Raw genomic sequence first — 21531 nt, 5'->3', positions numbered from 1 at the left:
GACCTTGAGGCAGTTGGGCTTGAAAAACTGAAGGTTACCATGGCTTGACGCTTCGTGAATGGTGAGGAAAATAGCATCACATGAATTGGAGAAGCAAGCGGGGGCTGATGGCACATGCAGGGTCTTTACTCATGTAAGAAGTTGTAATTTTTATTCAAAAATGCAATTGGAGTCCATTAAAGAGCTTTAAGTGCATGTGTTTTGTGGGGAGGAGGGAAGTGGGTGATGCTTTGTGGAGAAAGAATTGGAGAAGGGCAGGAACTGAAGCTGGGAAACTAGTTAGGAGGCTATTCTTTCATCCAAGAAGCCATTCTAGACCCTGGAAATACAGTAGAGCACAAAATCCCTGCCCTCATGGAATTTTAATTCTAGTTAGGCGAAGCAGTTAACAAATAAGCAAATAATATTAGCTAGTACTAAGTGTTATATATGAGATTAGCAAGTGACATTGAAACTGAGGGGTAAATGACAAGAAGGAGCCAAGTGTCTGATATTCTGGAGAGAAGAGTCTGGGTGGAAGAAACACAGCAAATTCAAAGAGCCTAAGGAGGGAAATGTGAGTAATAGATGAGAGATGGTGATTTAAACCACTGTCGGGGGCAGAGGAGATAGAGATGAGAATTTAAGACTATTCAGCTTGGGATTGCATTAAAGCCACTGACTCCGTCTTCTTATGGGATGGAGAGGGGCAGGGATGAAGACAGCCTAGGCACCCCAAATTTAAGAACAGAGTGGAAGGGAAGAACTGTGCGCTTGAAGTAGGAGGAAACCAGTGGTGCAGATTCTTGAGGTTTAGAATGTAGATCAGAGGGGAGAGTGTTTGAGGAAATAGGTCACTGTGTCCAGCACCACTGGGAGGCTGAGTATAAAAACAGAGAAGTTTCTACCTTTGGACCTGACGACTTGTTCCTTGGGTGATCTGCAAAGAAGAGGAAATTAGGGTGTGAAGGTTAGGATAAGCTGGACACTGCATGTGAGTAGAAGGTCGAAGAGGAATTATATGTCAGGAAATGGAGCAAATATCAGCTGTTTGATGCACAAGTGAGAGTAAATGGAAGGGCACAAGGGAGTTTGGTAATGCTGTTTCTGGCTGAGTGCTAATTCAGATACTGAGCTAGAAACCACAACCATACACTTACGGTAATTATCTAGTTATATTTAAAGTTTTGAGTATATGAGTTGTAAAAGCATCTAAGAAAATAGTTGTAATTTGTAAAAAGCAATTAAAAAAAAAAAAACATTCTAACCCCATGTCTCCCACTCCTCAGTAAAGGCCCTTTTCTCTGCTCTCCTGTACATCAAAACTTCTTCAAATATTTGACTCCATTTCTTCAACCTCTAATTCACTCTTCGACCTTCTCACATGCAGTGTCCAGCTTATCCTAACCTTCCACCTAATTTCCTCTTTGCAAGATCACCAAGGAATTCCAAGTCGTCAGGTCCAAGTGAAACTTCTCTATTTTCACCTTACTCAACCTCCCAGTAGTGCTGGACACGGTGACCCTTCTTCCCTCCTCCTAGAAACACTCTCCCCTCTGATCATTTCTAAGCCTCCAGAACTCTGCACCACTGGTTTCCCTCCTACTTCAAAGCTTCTTTGCTGGTTCTTCCCCTTCCCTCTGTTCTTAAATGTTGGGAGTGCCTAGGCTGTCTTCATCACCCTCTCCATCCCACTCTCTCTCTGGAAGAGACCCAGTCAGTGGCTTTAAATACCAATCTTAAGCTGAATAGTCTTAAATTCTCATCTCTATCTCCTCTGCCCCCGACAGTGGTTTAAATCACCATCTCTCATCTATTACTCACATTTCCCTCCTTAGGCTCTTTGAATTTGCTGTGTTTCTTCCACCCAGACTCTTCTCTCCAGAATATCAGACACTTGGCTCCTTCTTGTCATTTACCCCTCAGTTTCAATGTCACTTGCTAATCTCATATATAACACTTAGTACTAGCTAATATTATTTGCTTATTTGTTAACTGCTTCGCCTAACTAGAATTAAAATTCCATGAGGGCAGGGATTTTGTGCTCTACTGTATTTCCAGGGTCTAGAATGGCTTCTTGGATGAAAGAATAGCCTCCTAACTAGTTTCCCAGCTTCAGTTCCTGCCCTTCTCCAGTTCTTTCTCCACAAAGCATCACCCACTTCCCTCTTCCCCACAAAACACATGCACTTAAAGCTCTTTAATGGACTCCAATTGCATTTTTGAATAAAAATTACAACTTCTTACATGAGTAAAGACCCTGCATGTGCCATCAGCCCCCGCTTGCTTCTCCAATTCATGTGATGCTATTTTCCTCACCATTCACGAAGCGTCAAGCCATGGTAACCTTCAGTTTTTCAAGCCCAACTGCCTCAAGGTCTCTGTACTTGGTCTTCCTGCCGCTACTTACTGCTCCTTCTCATCCTTCAGGTCTCAACTCAAATATTACCCATTTAGAGGAGTCCTCCTCAGTCACATAAACTCTCTCATGGCCTTTTCAGTTTCCTTCATGAGAAATGTTATAATCTATAATTATATTTATTTGCTTGTTTATAGCAAGAACCTCATCTGTCTTCATTTTTTTATCTACAACATCTAAGCACAATGCCACTTCATAGTAGGCATCCAGATAATCTGTGGAATGAACTGAGGCCAAAGGAACACTCGGTATTTTATCAATACAGCCGATGAAGCAAGTTATCTCTCCTTAGGGCCCAAAGCATTTTATCAGTATTTATAGTGACAAAAAGTGACTATTAAAAAGTCTTTTATTAAAAACAAAGGGTAGCTAACCCAGGGCAGGTTACCTAAGCTTTTTGAATCTGTTTCCTCATCTGTGTAAAAATACCTCCCTTGTTGGAAGGTAATTGTAGGGATGAAAAATAAAATACATAAAAGTGCCTAACTTATAGTAAGTGCTCCATAAATAGCACATTAAAATAATCATTAAGCTGTAAGTTACAATTCTAGAATGGCAACGGCCTGGATGTTTGACAGTGACTGACTATTGGCTGGAAAGTCCAAAACCCTGTTTCTCTCTGGTCATCCAAAGCTTGAGTGTCCTACCACCCCCAAGGGACTGGGTTGAGTGGGGGCCCTGGCACAACTGATCACATCATCCACACAATACAGACTCAATCGTTACCCTGAGAACTCACCTGAAATTTAAAATCATCTCTCAGCTTGGAAGGCTGCTTACTTTTAAAAATGTTAGTCTGAAAAGAAAACTTGAACTCCCTCAACACTGTTTAATTTAAAACAGAATCTCAGAATCTTAACTGGAATTTTCCAGTAAACTTGCCTGAGGTGTCTACCTCAGAAAGAGAAGGTTTAAAATGCTGGTGACAACACAATGAGCATCAAATAGGGCAACTGTTGTGCTTGTAAGTAAACAACCCACAGAGTAAACCATATTACAGGCTGGTCTCATTTGCTGGGTGTGGAACAATGAAGCATGTTCTCTGTGACACTGAGATTATTTCTGAGGTATTTATTTCAGAATAAAGAATTCAGAATACCTAAGTCACAGAAGAGATAAGTATAGTGTGGAACTTTAGAACCCAAAGACTAAATGAGAACAACAGCCCTGCTGAAATGGTATATGGGCTGGACATAAACAAGGGATATTTCACAAGGCTGGAACAGAGCAGAGGAAAACATTTCCGAAGGCCCTAAAACCTAATAGACATTTTCCATCCTCCAAAGCAGTCCTTTGGATGTGGGTAATGGATAATGTTTATTTCCTAGATACGAATTTTATTTTAGGGCTAATTCTTTAGAAAACAGAACAGTAAAAAAAAAGTTCCCAAATATGTTTTATTTTGTTTTTAGACTCAGTCAGACCTGACCTTAAATCCTGGTTCTAACACATAGTAAATGAATGAGCTTGAGAAAGTTGCCTCTCTGAGTTTCAGTATAACTGGAACAAACTTACCTAACCTCTCTGGCTGGATACAAAATAACTGCTCAGTATAAAGACAGAGCATACCTTTACCACCTTTACCCGTCAGGGTACTACTAGGCAAGTCACTGGGCTTTCAATCTTACAGAAAGAGCAGAAGGCAATACTAGACATTCAGTAAATGGTAGGCATTATCATGAGGCATGAGACTAATGTTAAATGTTTGCCTTTCTCCAAACCAGCTTCCAGAACCTCAATTCACAGGTGGCAAAGACTTCAAAGACATTATTAGGCCTGGGGCTTGGTCTCCTCTCTCCTCCAATTCCCAAGTCATATTTTAACATAAATGATCAAAGCTTTAGCTCCTGTGCTGTTATTTCAGGCGGTAGACAAGAAGAAAATTGTAGGCGTTATTCAGACTCAAGGGTCCTGGAAGATTTTATCTTTTAAGGAAAAAGAAAAACATTACAAAACATCTAGCCTGCCAGGTGAGTTGTTACCATTTCCATCTATTGACTCATTTAATACAATAATCTTGCAAAAATCAGAATTAAAATACTCATTTTGTAAATGAAGAGGCTGGGCCCTGAGGGTTGGGTAACTGGACCAGGGTCACACAGCTAGAGGGTGATGGGATGTAAGTCCAAGTTCTTTGATTAATTTGCAGTCCTACAGAAAGAAGGGATCGTCTTTCACCATCCAAACTCCCTACCATAAGCACTAGTAATTCAAGGGCCCATGCTCTTGAAAGCAAGGTTAATGGACTATGGAAAAGACAGCAGAAATCACCTGAAGTGGCCAGCAGGGAAGAAGTATTTAATACTAGTTTCTATTCCCTTCTAGGGACACCAAAAGGGGTACCTACCCACCAAGCCAACCTTTAAACACTTGAGGACCTTGTAAAAGATGCAATAGACAGAATAACCACCCAGAATTTTAATTTATACATCCAATAAGTTCTCTCAATTTCTTACTTACTACAACTGTAGGGTACTAGTGCTATAGAAAGCCTCCGACTTCAAAGATAAGTCCTTAGTCAATATTTAAGATGTGTTTCAGTTTCTATTCTTGCCTAGCTTTGTTCCAGCTGAGTAGGGGTTTATGACTTAATTACGTCAACTACAACCAAAGCTCTATTACTCTCCTTTTAAAAGTTTTTCACTGGTAACCATTAAATAATAATGAAATAAACTCTTAGGGCTCAGTGCCTCCCTTGCTCTCCTTGCTCTTAGCCCCAGCTACCCTACTATTCTTTCAGTCCCTCAAATGCCAAGCTTAGTTTGTCTTTAGGAACCTCCCTCAAGCTATTTTCTCAACCTTTTTCTCAACCACTGTTCCCACCTTAGCTCACACATGCAGCAGTTCTTTCCTCAGGGAAATGTGACCCTGTCTGTGCTCTCATGGCATCTTGTACACCTCCCTATAACACACCTCTCCAACTTTCACTCATTCATCTGATTATCTATTTAGTGCTACTGTTTGGCAAGCCCTCTCTAGTCACTGGGGATTCAACGAGGAACAAAACGAGGCAAAAATCCCCGCATTGCATGGTGATTACATTCTGAGGGGACGAGCATTCCAGCAGCACTGTATTTAATCGATTACCTAAGAATTCGTGTAATTCTTTTTAAAGTATTCTTTTCCCAGGGTTAGGGGGTGGAAAGTGAAACAGGAAACAAGAACAAGTCTATTTTATAGCTTTAGCTCCAGCCTTAGTGCCAAGTAAATGCGATCACCAGGCATTTGAAGAACTGCTAAAGGTAACAACAGTAGGGCTTTAAAAAGTGGAGAGGTGGGTCAGAAATTCATGCTTGAAAATTCCACAGTCGTGATTCCAGGGTGATCAGCAAATTAAGGGCTTTTAGCCCATATAACCACATAAATACCTGTAAGGAGAAGTCTGCCAGTAATATGTCCACCTCACGCATGCTGAAGATAATTTTTAAGTGTCTGCTAAAATTATTTGAAAAACAAGAAAAGAATAGTAACAAACTGATTTTTTAAATAATAGAAAAATATTATAGCATTAGAAAACCAGAAAGGAAAAGCCTCGAAGATGAACAAGACCCTCACTTCCATCCCTTCCCTTCATCACAAGGCACAGAGGCTTCAATGTCCTCCAGGGAATTTGGGCTTGGAATGGTACTGTGATGAGAATTGCAAAGAGTACAAATAAAAATGAAAACAACAAATAGAGAAGCAACGTAACAGAGAAAAGAAATGCTAGATATCAAAGAGACAGACCTCTATCAGATACGCCCAGGTCCACGCAGAGCTTTGCCTGTTACTACTGACATGCACAGCACAAGTAAGGTGGATGGAGAAACATGACAAAAGGATGTATGAAACAGAACAACAGAGAGTCTTGGATCATAAAGTGTTAAAATGATAATATGAAAAAGGGGAAGAAAAGGAGAGATTTCACTTTCCACTAGTAATAAATGAGTTCTTTTCCTAAAGTGGTAACTGTTGTAAACAACTGAAAAACATACTTAATAATCACAAGTTATAAATGTTCTTGGAAATTCCCCGCTTACAACTAGTCTATGACAAGTATCTGCAGAGGGACCTCAGCATCTGCTATTAAGTTCAAGGAAAAGTAATTTTAACCAATGGAGCTGTGCCAAAATATCACCCTCGGGGTCTGACCAATTAAATGGCTGCTTCTTAGTGTGAAGTTGAGGAGAGATGACAAATTGAACACTGCAGCAGAGAAACCTACACATTTAATTTCTGCCCAGGCATTTTGTCCCAAAGGGTGAGTCAATCAGGAAAGAAAGCAGTTCAGAGTAAAATCTAACAATGCTAAAAACAGAATAAACAGACCTGCAGTTTAATTACCACAGGACCCTTCTTCCATCAAAACGGATAACAAGGCTGATCAAGAATAAAGAGACTCTGATCCCCCTCAAACTCTTGTGCAGGAAACAAGACTAACCAGATAAGCTTTTCTGGACCTTCTGACTGAAGAAGCTGCTTCTATGAGATGTTATCACAGTGAATAACTAATGGGTAACTAGGATAAAAAACGGTTCACAAAGCCAGTGACTTGGTGAGAAGGTTTCTGGCACTCCTATGCCTTGGGAAAAGGCTGCGCTTCAGAATAAAATTGTGTCTAGGATCAAAATTATGCATTTTACCTTTCCAAAGTGGACTGCACAAATTACTATAGCCAAATGTGCTGTGGTGTGGAATGAACAAGGACTCTAGACTCTGGTGTTATATAACAGATGCTAACAGATGCTCAATAAAGTTGGCTATAAATAATTAAGGTTTTTTAATGTGACGAAATTTATCTGCTTTATCCTCTATCTTCCTTTTTGTGTTAGACATGCTGATATCTTTAATCAGATTCAATCTAGTTTTCCAAAGATCCTCCAAGAACTAAACAACTCCAGGCCCCTCCCAAAAGCTTTCAATTTTATACTCCCTGAAGAATTCTTCTCAGAGGTGGTCAGAAGTGTTATGTCCTCTGTGCAGCCCTAGGCTGTAAAATTTCTACCCCGTTATACCCACTGCTAAGATTTTTGTCACTTTTCCAGCAATCCAGCTAGTTTAGACTCTCTCCTTTAGCTCCTCAATCTCTCTTGCCTACCAAATACAAAGAATTAACACATACACCTCTGGCCCCTACCTGGTGTTCCATAAGTGCTTGCACTGCACTGAAGTCAGGTGGGATTTTGTGATAAATCCAGGATGAATTCAGACTACCCACCCTTTCCTTCCATAGACCTTTGGCTTAGTTTGATGTTTGCTCTTAATCTGAAAATGATGCTGACTTTCTGAAATGTTTTCTGCTCCTGCCAGGATGTGATATGACCAGTATCTATCCCAAGAAGCAGAAATAGAGATTGCTAGTTCGCCCAGTACCACAAAGAAAACCTGTTTTCTCACTATATTCTCCTTGTGAACACATGTACTTAACCTGGTCTTCAAGTTTTATTCTTTGCCTATATATCCCACAACAAAGTGCAAACTGGCTCATATTTTCCGCTCTTTTTCTCCTGAGAAAAGACACCTGTGCTGATATGAGGAAGTAATGTTTTTCTCATTGATGAGATGTGCTACTACTTCACGCATTTGCTCCTAGAATTACAAAGTGGAAAGATGACAGTCTTTATAATGTGGCAAGGATACATACAGGATGCAAAACAAGACTCAGACAGACCTTTTCCTATCCCATATTCATTAGCTTATGGTTTGAGACCATCAGAATGGACCTGTTCTGAAATAATTCAAACAGAATAATCCGCAAAGATCCCAAGATTATTTCCCCATAGATATTTATTCTATAATCAATCCAGGCCCCTAATGAACATAGTAAAGCAGATTTCGCAATGGGAAGCAATGAGGAGTGGGAGGGGGGTTCAGAAAATAGGGGTTCCTAAGATTGTTTACCAGCTGAATGACCCCCCAAAACAAACTATTCATTTAATCTCTTCTCCAGAAACTTGCCTAAGGGTAAAACAGTTCGGCAGTTAAAAAATACACCCGGCCTTCAACACTCAAGGAAATTTTCAATTCAAAGACTAAAACTAGGGTAATTTGTAAACTACCATGCTCAGAAAACACTCAAAAGATGTACTAGAAATCCTAGAATCTAACAAAAGGAACCTGTAATTTAAAAGGCTGGTGAATTCTAGGCTAAGATTTTCTATTGTTACTAAAAAAAATAGCCAAGCACAGCTTGAATCCTACAGCTACTAAAAGAAACAAATTCGCAGTCAATTAAGTGGTTTCATTTTATAATGCATATGAACCAATAATGGTATAAGCTAGGAAAAACCACCATGCACCAGGAAAAATGACCTGATCCCTAGAAAAAAGATGTGTTCCTCCTGTATAAAGACACGGGCCATAAAAGGACTAGTTGCTCCTTTTAAAACCAGAAACAGAGACATCTTCAGCCAAGCTCAAACATTAAAAGTTTTCTTTTTAACTATAGCAAGTTTCAAAACATAGGCAACACAAGTTACAGTAAAGACAAGCACATCCTGTTTGCACTAGACTTCCTGTTCTGAGCTATCTCTTTTATACTGCTGCTCCCTAGCCAAGAATAGGCAGGTAACTTTCCATAACCGCCAATGACTGGTTCACGGGACAGAATTTCAGTGAGTGAGGTAAGAGTCACCTAAAAAGCACGAAAAACAATCATGGGCCTCCAAGACAGTTTCTGGATTTCCCATGCTTCATACTAACATTTGACCTAGAGTAAGCAATAAAAATTTCACATAAAAAGTGCCAAGATAAGAAAATTAAGCCTTAAACAAAATTTGGAATATAAAGACTGGGGAAAAGAGCAAGAAAAATATGGATATGTTTTTATTATTAAACGTTGGCCTCTTTTCAAATGTAGAAGGAACGGATTTCTGTCAGCCAGTCCCTACTGAGCAGATTCCCAGAATGGAACCACCCAGAGTGATCAGGACTGTTTAAAAGGCCCTTCCGGTGAACACTGTCCCTAATCCAACCTCCTACCAACCTAAGTCTACTTTTCGGCACTGCAAAAAAGCCTTCAGTTTTAGAAACCCAGACTCCACTTCAAGCAAAACTTTCATTGCTTTCAAAGAGCTAGTAGTTCCTCCTCCAAGTCACATTCAGTGTTGGGAGTAAATGCTAGGCAACAAATATCCCAGTTTTTATGGACATGTCATTTAGCCTCTTTGGGTCTGTTTTTTCATTTGGAAACAGGAGAGTTGGACTACACTAATCTCTGATGCTTCTTCCAGCTGTTGAAAAAATTCAGTGATTCAACACTAACCGCAGAAGCTTCTGTGGCTTACTACATTACTTCTTTGGTCAAATAGGATGCCTCTAACATCCTACATCCTACAGTGTGAGAATATATGCCTTGATCTAACCTCCCAAGTATTCAAGGATTTTTTTCTTTTTCCCTTGAAATGTGGATCAGAAAGTTTCCCATTTGAAGGCAACAGACAAACAAACCTTAAGGACTGTTCTTTACACATGGTCTTTTTATTAAGATCTTAACGCAATCACGCTGGTCATATGATTCTTGGAGAGAACAGAACCACAAAAGGATGGAGAAAATCTGACCAGCAGCATGTGGCACTCCTGCACAGTGACTGCCAATGGGGAAAGAATGAAGCATAATCTGAGTAAGAAAAGGGAGTAGTGAAGACAAGTTTGGTGAGTCAAGGCAAAGGAAAGCACAGCAAGTTTAAAAGAAAAGGAAATGGAAAAGAAAGAAGAAAAGTGAAGATTGGGAAAGAAATATAAACCAATGAGCAGAAACTTAAGTCTGAAATTCTGTTTATCCATTCATTCATACAACAGATATCAAAATGCCCACTATGTACAGAGAACAAAGCTAGACACTAGAGGAGATACAAAGCTCAACCAGACAGATGTTCACAACAAGGTTATGGTCTAACAGGAGATAAGGGCATGTATACAAACAATTGAAATATATGGCAGAAAGTATATTGCGTCATAAAGGAGACATAAAAGAGAATCTTCTACTATGAGACCCAGAGGAGGAAGTGATTACTCCCAGTGAGGGATCAGACAAGGAGGCTTCACAGGAAGAATGACATTCAAAGCCAAAAACACAACAAAACCAAGGACAACCAACTAGGAAATCAAGGACATACAGGTACAGTGAGTAACTGGATTTGATTCGAGATATAAGTGGGCACAATAATAACAACAACCAGCAATTCAGAGAGCCATGGCTAAATTGGATAGCTGGATTGAAGCCAGACTAAGTATTCCAAAATCAGACTCAGAATTTGAATTTAAATCCAGTGGAGAAAGCGGGGTGGAGGGTGGGGGAGGCTGACAAGTTGGGAGCTGGAGGAATTTCATAACTTAACCCATAAAATTAAGATAATAAAATCAACACGAAATCAATGTTTGCAGATATGTAAAGTCCCTCTAAGAAGATGCAATGTCTTCCAAACCAAAAATAAGAGGACAAAAAGTCTTGGATGACAGTATTAATATATTTAAAAAAAGAATTGTGACCACATCAAAGTGTGGTCAACAAAGAAACTTAGAAGCTTTAAAAGGGAGGCCATTTTGACTCCAGAATTATCCAAAGCAGAGAAATACTGGAGCTAGGTGACACCATCTTCTCTGCAACAGGATAAGGTTCTTCCATGAAGCTTCAATGGGAAGAGCATACAGTAGCAGTGAGCTTGCAGGCTCTTAAAAGGCAGAGGGACTTGGTTCCCATGTCAGTTGAGCCTCTTACCAGCTTGGACAGAGCCTTGGTTTCCTCTTTTGTAAATTGAGGATAATTGTGCCTAACTTTGCAAGAGGGAAACTGGGAGAATTAAATGTCCTCCTGTATGCAAAGGACTTAGTATAATACCTGGCTTATAGTAAGCAATCAATAATCTTAGCTTTTTTGTAACTGCATCCTTCCCCACAAACTATTCTATCATATTATTCCATGATCCCAAGTTTGATATTACTGTTTCATTTCTCAGATCTCTTGATATTGAAAAGCAATATCCTAGCAAAATCCAGAATCTTGTTAACAGGAAAAGAATCCTTCAGTCTAAAATAATAAATTGGCATTCCTTTTTGCACATGGTCACTCATAAGTGTGAATAGAATCTTGTCTCCAAAAGACTGATCATTTCCAGATACAAAATAAAATACATTTTATGAACTCAGAATCAGACCAAAACCCTCAGGGGTCTTTTTGAGAAGCTAGATGGCATCCACCAGGCCAGCCCTACATAATGTCACCCTCGATCTACAACAAGCCAATATGGATAATATTTCTCCACCTTCCACCTCTCAGACCCTTCAGTCATATGCTATGGTGAAGCATTTTATCCTCTCTAACATTCTAGAGGTCAAAGGTCTTATCTTACCCATCTTTGTATTCTTTCCTCCATACCTCCAATATACCTTGCATCAAACAGAACCATAAAAAATATTTACTGTAATATTAATTTAAAACACAACTTCTCTTAACATAATCCATTGCAATCTGCCATTCCTACACACTGGGGTTCTTTTCTGATTTACTGAACTCTTAATCTACACTTTTCTGTCCCTCCCTTCCCCTACCCTCTCCAACCTCTCCACACCTGAGCTACCAAATATTACAGAAAAGTCCAAAGACTTCATTTACTGGGTTCCCAACAAATGCATACAACCAGGACCAAGCCGCCATCACTGGGCTAAGAAATCTTCTGTTCATCTCTAGTCTCCGCATCAACTTTCCAAAGAGCCGTGTTGTGCAGGGTTTAGGACATGGGGCCTGGAATTAGAAATCAGTCTTCTTCCTGTGTGACCCCAGTTATGGTGCTTAACTCACCTAAACTTCATTTTCTACATTTGTAAAAACGAGTACCAAAATGAGACAATCAAAGCAAACCCTTAACAACAGAGTGCTCAAAAAATGAGAACTATTACTGTTTTCTATTTTGTCTAAGTAATCTTCTAACCCTTATCCTCTTCCAACTTCGTAAGATAACTAGAAACCGCCTTACCTACTTTACTCAAATAACTGGGTTCCATCCAATTATTTTGAGAGGCAGTGGTCGTGGCTGAGTAGAAAGATCACTGCAATCAGGAGTTCAGCTGGTGCCATATACTAGATATGTGACCATGCACTAAATGTTTCATCTGTGCCTCAGATTCCTCAACAGCAAAATGGACATTTTAATATGTTCCTTATAGAATCACTGTGAAAATTAGATGGAAAAATATGAAAAAGCATTAAGCAGAAAAAGAGGGAAAAGAATAAGCGAGGTGATAAGGCTTTTAAGTAAAACAGACCAAGTTTCAAATTCCAGTTCTACCATTTAACTAGCTGTGTGATCTTGGACAAGTTAAATTCTCCAGTCTTCAGTTTTTTGTCTATAAAATGGGGAAAATAACTTTACAGGGTTCTTTATTTTTTCTGACCAGTTTTACACAGACGCATCTGACAGCACTTTACCTCCTGTCCAAATTGGATGCTTCTCGTTCCTATCCTCTTATTCTATCCTGTCTCCTTTATTGCTGCAGGGAGACACTGCAAGAACCCATTTGGGTTTCATGCAGGTTTCACAGGGTTCTTCAGAGGTTTAAAACAATGTGCAGACCACTTGGCATGTTGATTTCTCATCCGACGTCTCTCTGCCTCTTTTCTCTCCAGCTCCATAACTCTCCTTTATTCACTAGACCAGTAGAGTCACCATTTTTGACCAACAGTTAAAAAAAATTAGCACATCTCCAATATACCTATATATAACAGCAAATTAGACAAGTACTACTATACAAATACACTGTTCTATCTAAAACAACACTAAAAAATTTCAAAGGGTAAGATAAAAATCTAAAAAACCTTAGCTCTAACATTTCCTTCACATATCCCAAAGGAAGGTCTTACGGATCCCTAGAATTTAGAAATTCATTTTAGAGGCCATTATACTATTAGGCAAACTGTTTAAAGACAAAGATAAATAGTCTTGATATAGCTCCCAGCACAGTGACTGGCATAGAATACAGATACTCAGTAAATGGCTCATTATAGTTTTTAAAAACCTGCCTTCACACATACTTCTCTGCGCAAGTTAGCAAAAAGTGAGCTCTGTGCTAGGCTTCACTATCTCTTTAATTCCCAACTTCCCCTCAACAGAGTAGCTAGTATTCTGCTTCACTTTCATATCACACACTTTTTCATTAACTCCACTCCACTCTACTGAAAGCCTTTTCTCCAAGATCAACAATGACCTTCCGATAGCCAAATGCATGGCTTTTCCCTAAGGCCTTAAACTTCATGACCTCCTTGCAGACCTATCCATATTCTTCCTTCAGTCTCTCTTATAGGCTCCTTCTTCCCCTTTAGCTCCCACCGAAAGTGCAGTAGCTTGACTCTCCCTTTGACTTCAAAGACCATCTTTTTTCCTGTCCTTCCCTAGTTCCTCTTTTTGCCCCCTAAATGCCCCCTAAATGCTCTGTATTAACCATTCTTCCTTTTCTTCTCTAAGTGAATTCTATTGATTCTACATTTTACATATATTCTGCAAATATCCTGTTCTCACTACATCCATTGCCATACCCTGCCTTGTATGACACTTTCTCAAGAATTACAGCAAACACCTCTTTAGTGGTCCCCACTTTGCCACTCTATTCTCCACACAGTAGTCAGGGTAACCTTTTATTAAAAAAAAAAAATTCACACACCTCTCTCTCTCACACACACACACACACACACTGCTTCTTACTCTTCTGCCGTAAAGCCTTCAGTGGTTTCTCACAATGTCCTGTAAAGCCTAGACTCCTTATATGGTCCACAAAGGCCCCATCTAATGTGGGCCTTGCCTACCTTTCCCACTTTACCTCATACCATTCTCCCCTTACCTTCACCTCACCCTAAGCCTTTGGTGGTCTCCTTTAAGTTCTCCCAAAATAATAAATTATTTATTGCCCTAAGGCCTACACACTTGTGGTTCCTGGAACATTCTCCACAACTCTTTCCATGAAGCTGGCCCTTATCTGTCAGACTTCAGCTCACCTTCCCTACAACATAGTTGTCTGGCACACAGTGGAAGTTCAAAAAGTATTCACTGAATGAATAGAGTCCACAGTCTTTAATCAGATAACTCCAAAACTAAAGATCTGGAATCAATCTCACCTTTCAGTTCCAATACCTCATTTCTAAATGCCTGCTAAATATCCAGACCCCAAATTTAGCATACCAAGTAAACAAAACCAAACCCTTCATCTTTTTCCAAACCAGTTCTTCCAATCTTCTGAAATTATATGAGCAACATAATCCACTCTTTCTGCTTCAGAATTATGAATTCCCCATTCATTTGCTCCACCTGTCCAAAATCCTAATCACCCTTTAAAACTGAATTCAACTACTGCTTCATTCATTCATGCATTCAATCAACCACTTATTCATTCAACAAATACTTACTCAATACCTTTTATGAGGCAGGCACTATGTTAGCAAAGCACACATATTTTGTCTATTATACATAAGTCAAATAATCAAACAAATATTTAATTATAAACTAAAAATGCTATGAAGAAAAAAGTGCTAGAAGCTATAAGAAAAAAGTGAGGCGTCAAGAAACTGGATGATAGGCTAACTGAATGAGATATAACTTACACTAGGCAGACTAGAAGGTAGAGCATGTGAGGCAGAGGGTTTCAGCCAAACGCTATAACCAGGAAGAGACCAGCAGGCCTATCTTAAGGCACCTATCAATCTGCCTTATATATTATACCTATCTGGATTCGTCTTCTCCCCTTCCCCTAACCTCATGGTCATTTTACTGATAGTTACCTGAAAGGACACAGCATCTCTTATGTGCCAAAACCTCCAGGAAATATTGATTCACATGTGTGGTACCTTAGGAGTCTATGCTTGTAAAAAGCTTCCAGATGACTCTAATATGCAGCTAAGTTTGTAAATCATATGTCCAAACTATTCAATAAACACGTATTGATTATTCTCTCATTCAAAATCTCTAAGGTCAGTGCAGTAAATTGTTTCCAAAATTGGCCACAATAATTTCAATCATACTGCACACCCTTGTGCAGTGTGACTTTGACATTCTATCCTTCAAGAGGTGGAGTCCATGTCCCTTTCCCTTGGATGTGGGCTACACTGGTGACTTACTTTAACCAAAAATGGGGCAAAAGTGATGATGCATGACTCGCAGGCCTAGACCTTAAGAGGCCCTGGCAGCTTCCATTATTGCTCCCTGGAAGCCAACCATCATGTAAAAGCAGCCCAGTTTAGATTAATGAATGATGAGAGGCCAAGAGAAAAATGGACCTCATGGAGAAGAACCAAGATGTCCCAGAAAACAGCCAGCACAGAGGCCGCAGATATGTGAGTGAAGCCATGATAAATCCTCCAGTCTAATTAACACCACAAGAGCAAAGTATATGTCCCTCTTCCTTGAATTACTAACCCATAGAATTATGAGCAATAAAAGGGTTGTCATTTGAAGCCATTAAAAATATTAGAGTGATTTGTTACATGATAATAGATAACTGAAATGGTCAGAAATTCAACGCTCTCTTTTAGCAGTCATTCAAATGTCTCTCAATTTTGAAGATCAAGAAACTTTCGCATATTCATTAAAATTACTCCTTCAATTTAAGCTCATTTCCTCTTAAGTCTTTGAAGTACATGAAGAACAACTAATCCAAATCCCCCTGGCAAAAACTATTCTGGTACTTGAGATGGTAATCAAGCCATTCCTTAGTTTTTCCTTTTCCAGGCTAAAATCTTTCTTTTTTAAAAAAAATTTATAATGACGACTTATTTAAACTTTTTAATCATTTTATCCTCTCTTAAGTATGGGAGGGCCAAAATTGGATGTCACGTACCAGTACCTAACAGAGATTATTTCCTAGCCTTTGTAATCAAATTCCACATAGTCTCAAATATGGCATATTAGTAACCCAAAAGTTATGAATTACTCTACAAATTTAATCACTTTTTAGAATTACTGGAAACCTTCTCTTCTCTTAACACTCAGCTACGCCATTATGTGATGACTCCCTTCACTCATCAACTTGGTCTGACACTCCACTATTGCAGTAGTTTTTAACAAATTCTAGACATTTGAAGCACAACAGAGAAGGCTGAGAGGTTGGGGTGAGCACACTATTAATCCTAGTCAAGGTCTCTTAACATTGTTAAGGCTTTTTCATATCAGGCAGGCTCCTCCTCCTACCTCAAAGATAAAGTGGCCTTGTAAAAGACAAGATCTTTAGCACTTGCCTATTGAGCAAAGGTACAATTTCTGTAGAACCCAACAGAGAATATTTAACTACAAAGACAAACCAGTTACTTAATGCAATGTAAAACATTTTCTGAGTCTTATCTGAAAGTATGTGCTTCAATGTCAGAAGTAGCTTTAAAATCAACAGTAAAATGGGGATAATAAAGCCCATCCAACGCAGAGTAATATAGGTATCAAATAAAATGATACAGGGAATACTTTGTAGAGTTCTATAAAAATATTAGGTGACATTATGGAACTAGGTTTCAGCAAGTCCTATAAATCTTCAAATTAACTTTGAATGGTTATCTGATGGTTTCAGGTGACACAAGGAATAGGCAACATGGGCTCGAGTTCATCAAACAGGAACTAAAAACATGTCATCTAACATGAGAGCTTACAAATTTTCTAATTCTGCCAGACTAATAACAGTATTTAGTCTAGTGGTTTAATCCCGGGACCCACTTCAGCCCTGGTCTGATGGAACTAGGACAGGGACCAGTAGTCTAGTCCCTGGACAACACTGTCTCACCCAAGGAATGCAGTAGTCTAGTAGAAGAGATACAGTGCTGTAGAAGTCCAAATAAGAAAGAATAACTCTCGTTTTATAAACTATGTAAATGTCTAACCGATGTACTGTATATTGAAACTAATAAAATAAAAAATAATAATAATAAAGAATAACTCTGCTTGAGGAAGTGAGAAAATGTTTAACATATGAACTAATTAAGTCTCTCAGGAGATGAGAACCTTGCCAATCAGAAGGGGAGGCCACTAAGGAAAGGCATAGTCCTAAAAGGATATGATATAACCAGCAACTGGAAAAATGAGTTCAGTGAGGTTAAAGAGGAGAAAATGGCTAGGGAAAGGAGAAGGAAATAAGACAGGCAATAGTAACAGGTAGGATAGGGTTAAATTATGAAGAACTTTACCTATCAAGTTAAGCAAGAAATAGAGAACCAGTAGCACTCTTTGAAAACTACCTGAGGAGTACAGGTCCTACCTAAAAGTATTCAGACACAAAATTTTAAGCCATTGGGCTGGTTAAATAAAATGTCCAGTTTTTGACCTGTGGCAAATTAAGGCAATCAGTGGAAATAAAGAAAAGACACATTACACAGTACTCCAATATAGTAATCAAAAGGGTTTAGCAACCATATATTTAGCATATTTAGAGGATATAAGGCATAAAAAGAGTAAACGGGAAGACTTGGTGGACATAATTAACAGTGTTCAAATGTACAGCGATACAAGCAGATAACAGATACTGGTAGGGGAGATAATGAGTTGTTACGTATGTGTTAAACTTAAGGTGCCTCTTGAACATTCTGGTAGATTTGTCAAGTGAGACAACATTTCTCAAGATGTGTCAAGTTGGAAATAAGATGTGAAGTTTGGGAGAAACAGCTATGCTGGTAAGACATACTGAGGACTGCTGAATTTAAGGGTATATTAGAGATCATTAGAGGAAGGGGATGAGGGAAGAGTGAAAAGATACCTAAGACAAAGAAAGCCTTGAAGCATCTCAACATTTAGGAGATAATCAAAAGACAAGAAGAAGAAATAATAGGAAGATACTCTGAAAACTCAGAAGAGACAAGGTCTCAAAGCCAAATGAAAAGGGTTGCAGGGAAAAAAAGAATGGGTTCAATAGTGCCAAATGCTAGCAGAGATTAAGTAAGATGAAGGCTGAAACCAGGACATGGGTTTGGTAATTAAGAGTATACTGATGATCTTCAGGAAAACATAAGTAGGGTAATGTGGGTAAAAGCAAAAATAAAGAGCTGCTAGGAAGATCGGAATTAAGGAAGTAGACTATGGGCTGTTCTTCATTCTATCGTTACAGAGAACGTACTATGTGCCAAGTACTATAAATATAATTCTTACAAAAGATGCTGATTCTTAATATATCCTATGATCAGAGTAAACACAGGGTTCTCCTGAGCACTCATTCATTCAGTCTTGGTGAGTATGAAGGGACTTCTAGGCGGAAGCCAGGTTGCTAGGTTAAGTTGGTGCAGTGTGTTTCAGAGAAGGCTTATTTTGTGCAAAGGCCTGAGGCAAAAGAAAACATAGATCGTTTAGGGTATTTGTAGCAGTAGAAGCAAACTTTGAAAGGGGCAACTACCTAATGATAAGGCTGAAGATTTAAAAGTTTAGAGGTGAAGCGCAGAAGGCCTGAACAGAATTAGGGACGAGGTGAGGTTCTTATATCTCAGAAAATAAGGAAACTCATTGGTGAGACAGTGTTGTCTAGAATTCAATATTCACAACTATTAGATAAATAAGCAAATATGTTTGCCTCTCTCTCTTCCTTTGATTAAACTATTTCTCATAAGATACAAAAAGAAAAGAAAACACAAGAGCAAAACATGGATAAAGCTGTAAATCTGTCTGACTTCTTGAAGGTTTGTATAATAAATGGTTCATTAGGTCTAAAACCACATCCATATCCCAAATGAAATGAAACTTTTCCCCTTAAGTCTCAAAGAGCTGAATGACTAACTTTAAGATATCCAAAATGATAAGGTGTCGACTCACTTCTGAAGACTAAGGATTTACCCAGTTTCTACTGCAACTCAGTCTAACTAATGAAACTAAGAGAAAATGGTCTGGGGTTACCTGATTTTGCCTTTTTCAAAACACTGCCATGGCAGAAAGCAAGCTGTTTCTAGTTCCTGCCGCTGAGGTCCTTTGGAGCCATGTTCCGATGAGATCATCTCAGGAACCAACAGCAGTGGCTTTCAGGCAAAGTGAATGGTGCCGCCTGGGGACGTATCTTTGGTAAGCAGGATTGCAACAGAGCAGGCAGTTTACCCAGGGCAGTGCTGACTCATGCTAGGCAATGCATAGTATTTCCCAAACAACTCAGCCTGAGCCAACCACAATCAACTGCAGCCAACCACAATCAACTGCAACCTAGAAGAGGTGCCCCACTGATTTTTCTTAAATCAAGTGCTGATTACAGGGAAAAAAATATATCTCATTCCCCTATTGACGATCAGAGTGGCTGATGGAGTCCTTACTGGAAAAGCTCCAGTGGTAACTTTCTGAAATTTCATCTGAGAACAGCTGGGGCTCAAGACAGCAAGATTACTGAAGGTAGGAGGTTCATAGCGCTGAAGATCTCCCCCAAGAGGCTGATAAATCATTTTGCATTTACAAATTAGAACACCTGGGTCAGAGGACTAGGCGAACTTGCACAGTTACCACAGGCTGATTAAATCAATCATTAGGGTGAATTTCTGTCAGCTCTAACCAGGCTGTTCTTTTTCCCCCACAAGGCCCTCTCTGACCTCTTTATTTCCTTAGACAACTCAAGTTCTCTAATTAGAAATACTGAAGGTTTTTTGTTTCATCAGCTGCCTGCAATCTTCTCTACACTAAAGCTAAATTATCCACCATCATACCTACTAGGTGCTTAAGGTACATAAGAGTCTATGGAAAATACATTAACACTTGCCTTTAAAAGAAAAATCCCTAAGTTTATGTCGATTCTCATTTATTAGCCAGCTTATTTAAAAAGTCAATTCTAGAATGATTGGCTCATCGACAGATATTATAATTGAATTTGCCCTGACAGGCTAGAATTGGCATGGGTGCTATATAAAGAAAACAAAAGATTGCATTCTATGAGTTTTCATTTGACAAAAAAGAAACTAAAGTTCATATCAGTTCCTTCTGTTTCCTGCTCAAAACTTCCCATGGTCATTAGCTATTTCTTAACATGGGCATTAGAGGACACCATACCTAGCCTCATCCATTCTTCAAGGTAGGTCTCATATGGCATGAATTCTGAATGTAGCTGCCAACTTGCTGGTTATCCAATAAATATTATTAGGTCAATTAAAATATACATGTAGACCACTATAATTTGGGTTTTAAAAACTGTGTTACTTAATTCTATTCCTTTTCAAGGGGCTAGTTTAAAAAGAAAATTATTTATCCAACTCACTTAATTCCCCTTAATTACATTATTCCAGTAGAATAGCCACAGCCAACCTTGTATAAGGTTTTATGCTCCCTCTTTTATTTCCTCCCCTTCAGTGTTTTCCTTTTCAGAAAATGTTTAAAGTTTTCCTACAGTGTAGGTTAATTAGTCCTTTTTAAATGATAAAAGTATATTTACAGCAATTAACAACCATTATCTCCCGGACCACACTTTAAAAAATATTGCTGTAGTTGATGATAAGTCACATTCTAATACGGAGCAACTCTCAAAGCACATACAGTACAAATATGAACTCTTAGAAAAGCAAAGTATTGTTAGAAGCTTCTGACCCATTCTGTATTAGTAAACTTTAAATAAGGAAGAGAAAATCCAGATGGCACTGTGCCCAGCAAATAAATGTAATGTATAGGAAGAGCAACGTGAGAGCCAGAAACATCAAAACTTCCTAATTCTGCTAAGATAAATGACATTTAGCAGATGAGGAGAGCTGGCACAGGTTATCATTTCCCTGTTTGGGATTCTGTACAGTTGCAGTCAGATTCCCCAAAATATAACCATACTCCATCCTAGTTCCTTCTTTTAGACTAGAAAAGGTGAGGATTACATACATAGAGCTTTAAAAAAAAAGATGCTAAATTTGAATTAAAGGTTTCAGGCATTTGAGGTTTTATGGGGCTATATGGAAACTATGAGAGTATAAAACTACTAGAGAAATTTTAAAAATAATTGTGGCTTTGTGCTTAAGCTCATTCAATGCATTATCTTAAAACTCAGACAAGTAATTTATTACCCAAAGTTATATGTTTACTTTTTAAGGATGGATACGATAGATGTTATAGGTATATGTGTATGTATGTGTTCTGTGTGTATAGGTGAATATATAAAATTTGCACACACCCATACCCATTGTTTTACTTGAACAGATATATGTATTGCCAATGATAGCCCACATTTGTTTTTTTTTTCTGCAATACATCGTAACA

General features: G+C 38.8%; 1 protein-coding gene across 6 annotated transcripts in view; it reads right to left on the bottom strand.

The window, feature by feature from the left end:
• Positions 1 to 21531, bottom strand: part of RFFL (ring finger and FYVE like domain containing E3 ubiquitin protein ligase) — a 62146-nt gene that overhangs the window by 24870 nt on the left and 15745 nt on the right. For 2 of the 6 annotated variants that reach the window (XM_039885970.1, XM_039885976.1), the window contains exon 3: positions 19219 to 19363. The exons of the other annotated variants lie outside the window; for them this stretch is intronic. The gene's annotated coding sequence lies outside the window, so the exon portion shown is untranslated. The remainder of the gene's footprint in view (positions 1 to 19218; positions 19364 to 21531) is intronic. 6 annotated transcript variants of the gene reach the window in all.

This window comes from Pteropus medius, unplaced genomic scaffold, assembly GCF_902729225.1.
Source record: "Pteropus medius unplaced genomic scaffold, Ma_sr-lr_union100, whole genome shotgun sequence".
NCBI lineage: Eukaryota > Metazoa > Chordata > Mammalia > Chiroptera > Pteropodidae > Pteropus > Pteropus medius.
The sequence above is the reverse complement of the archived record's forward strand: the minus strand, read 5'-3'. Positions and strand labels throughout refer to the sequence as shown.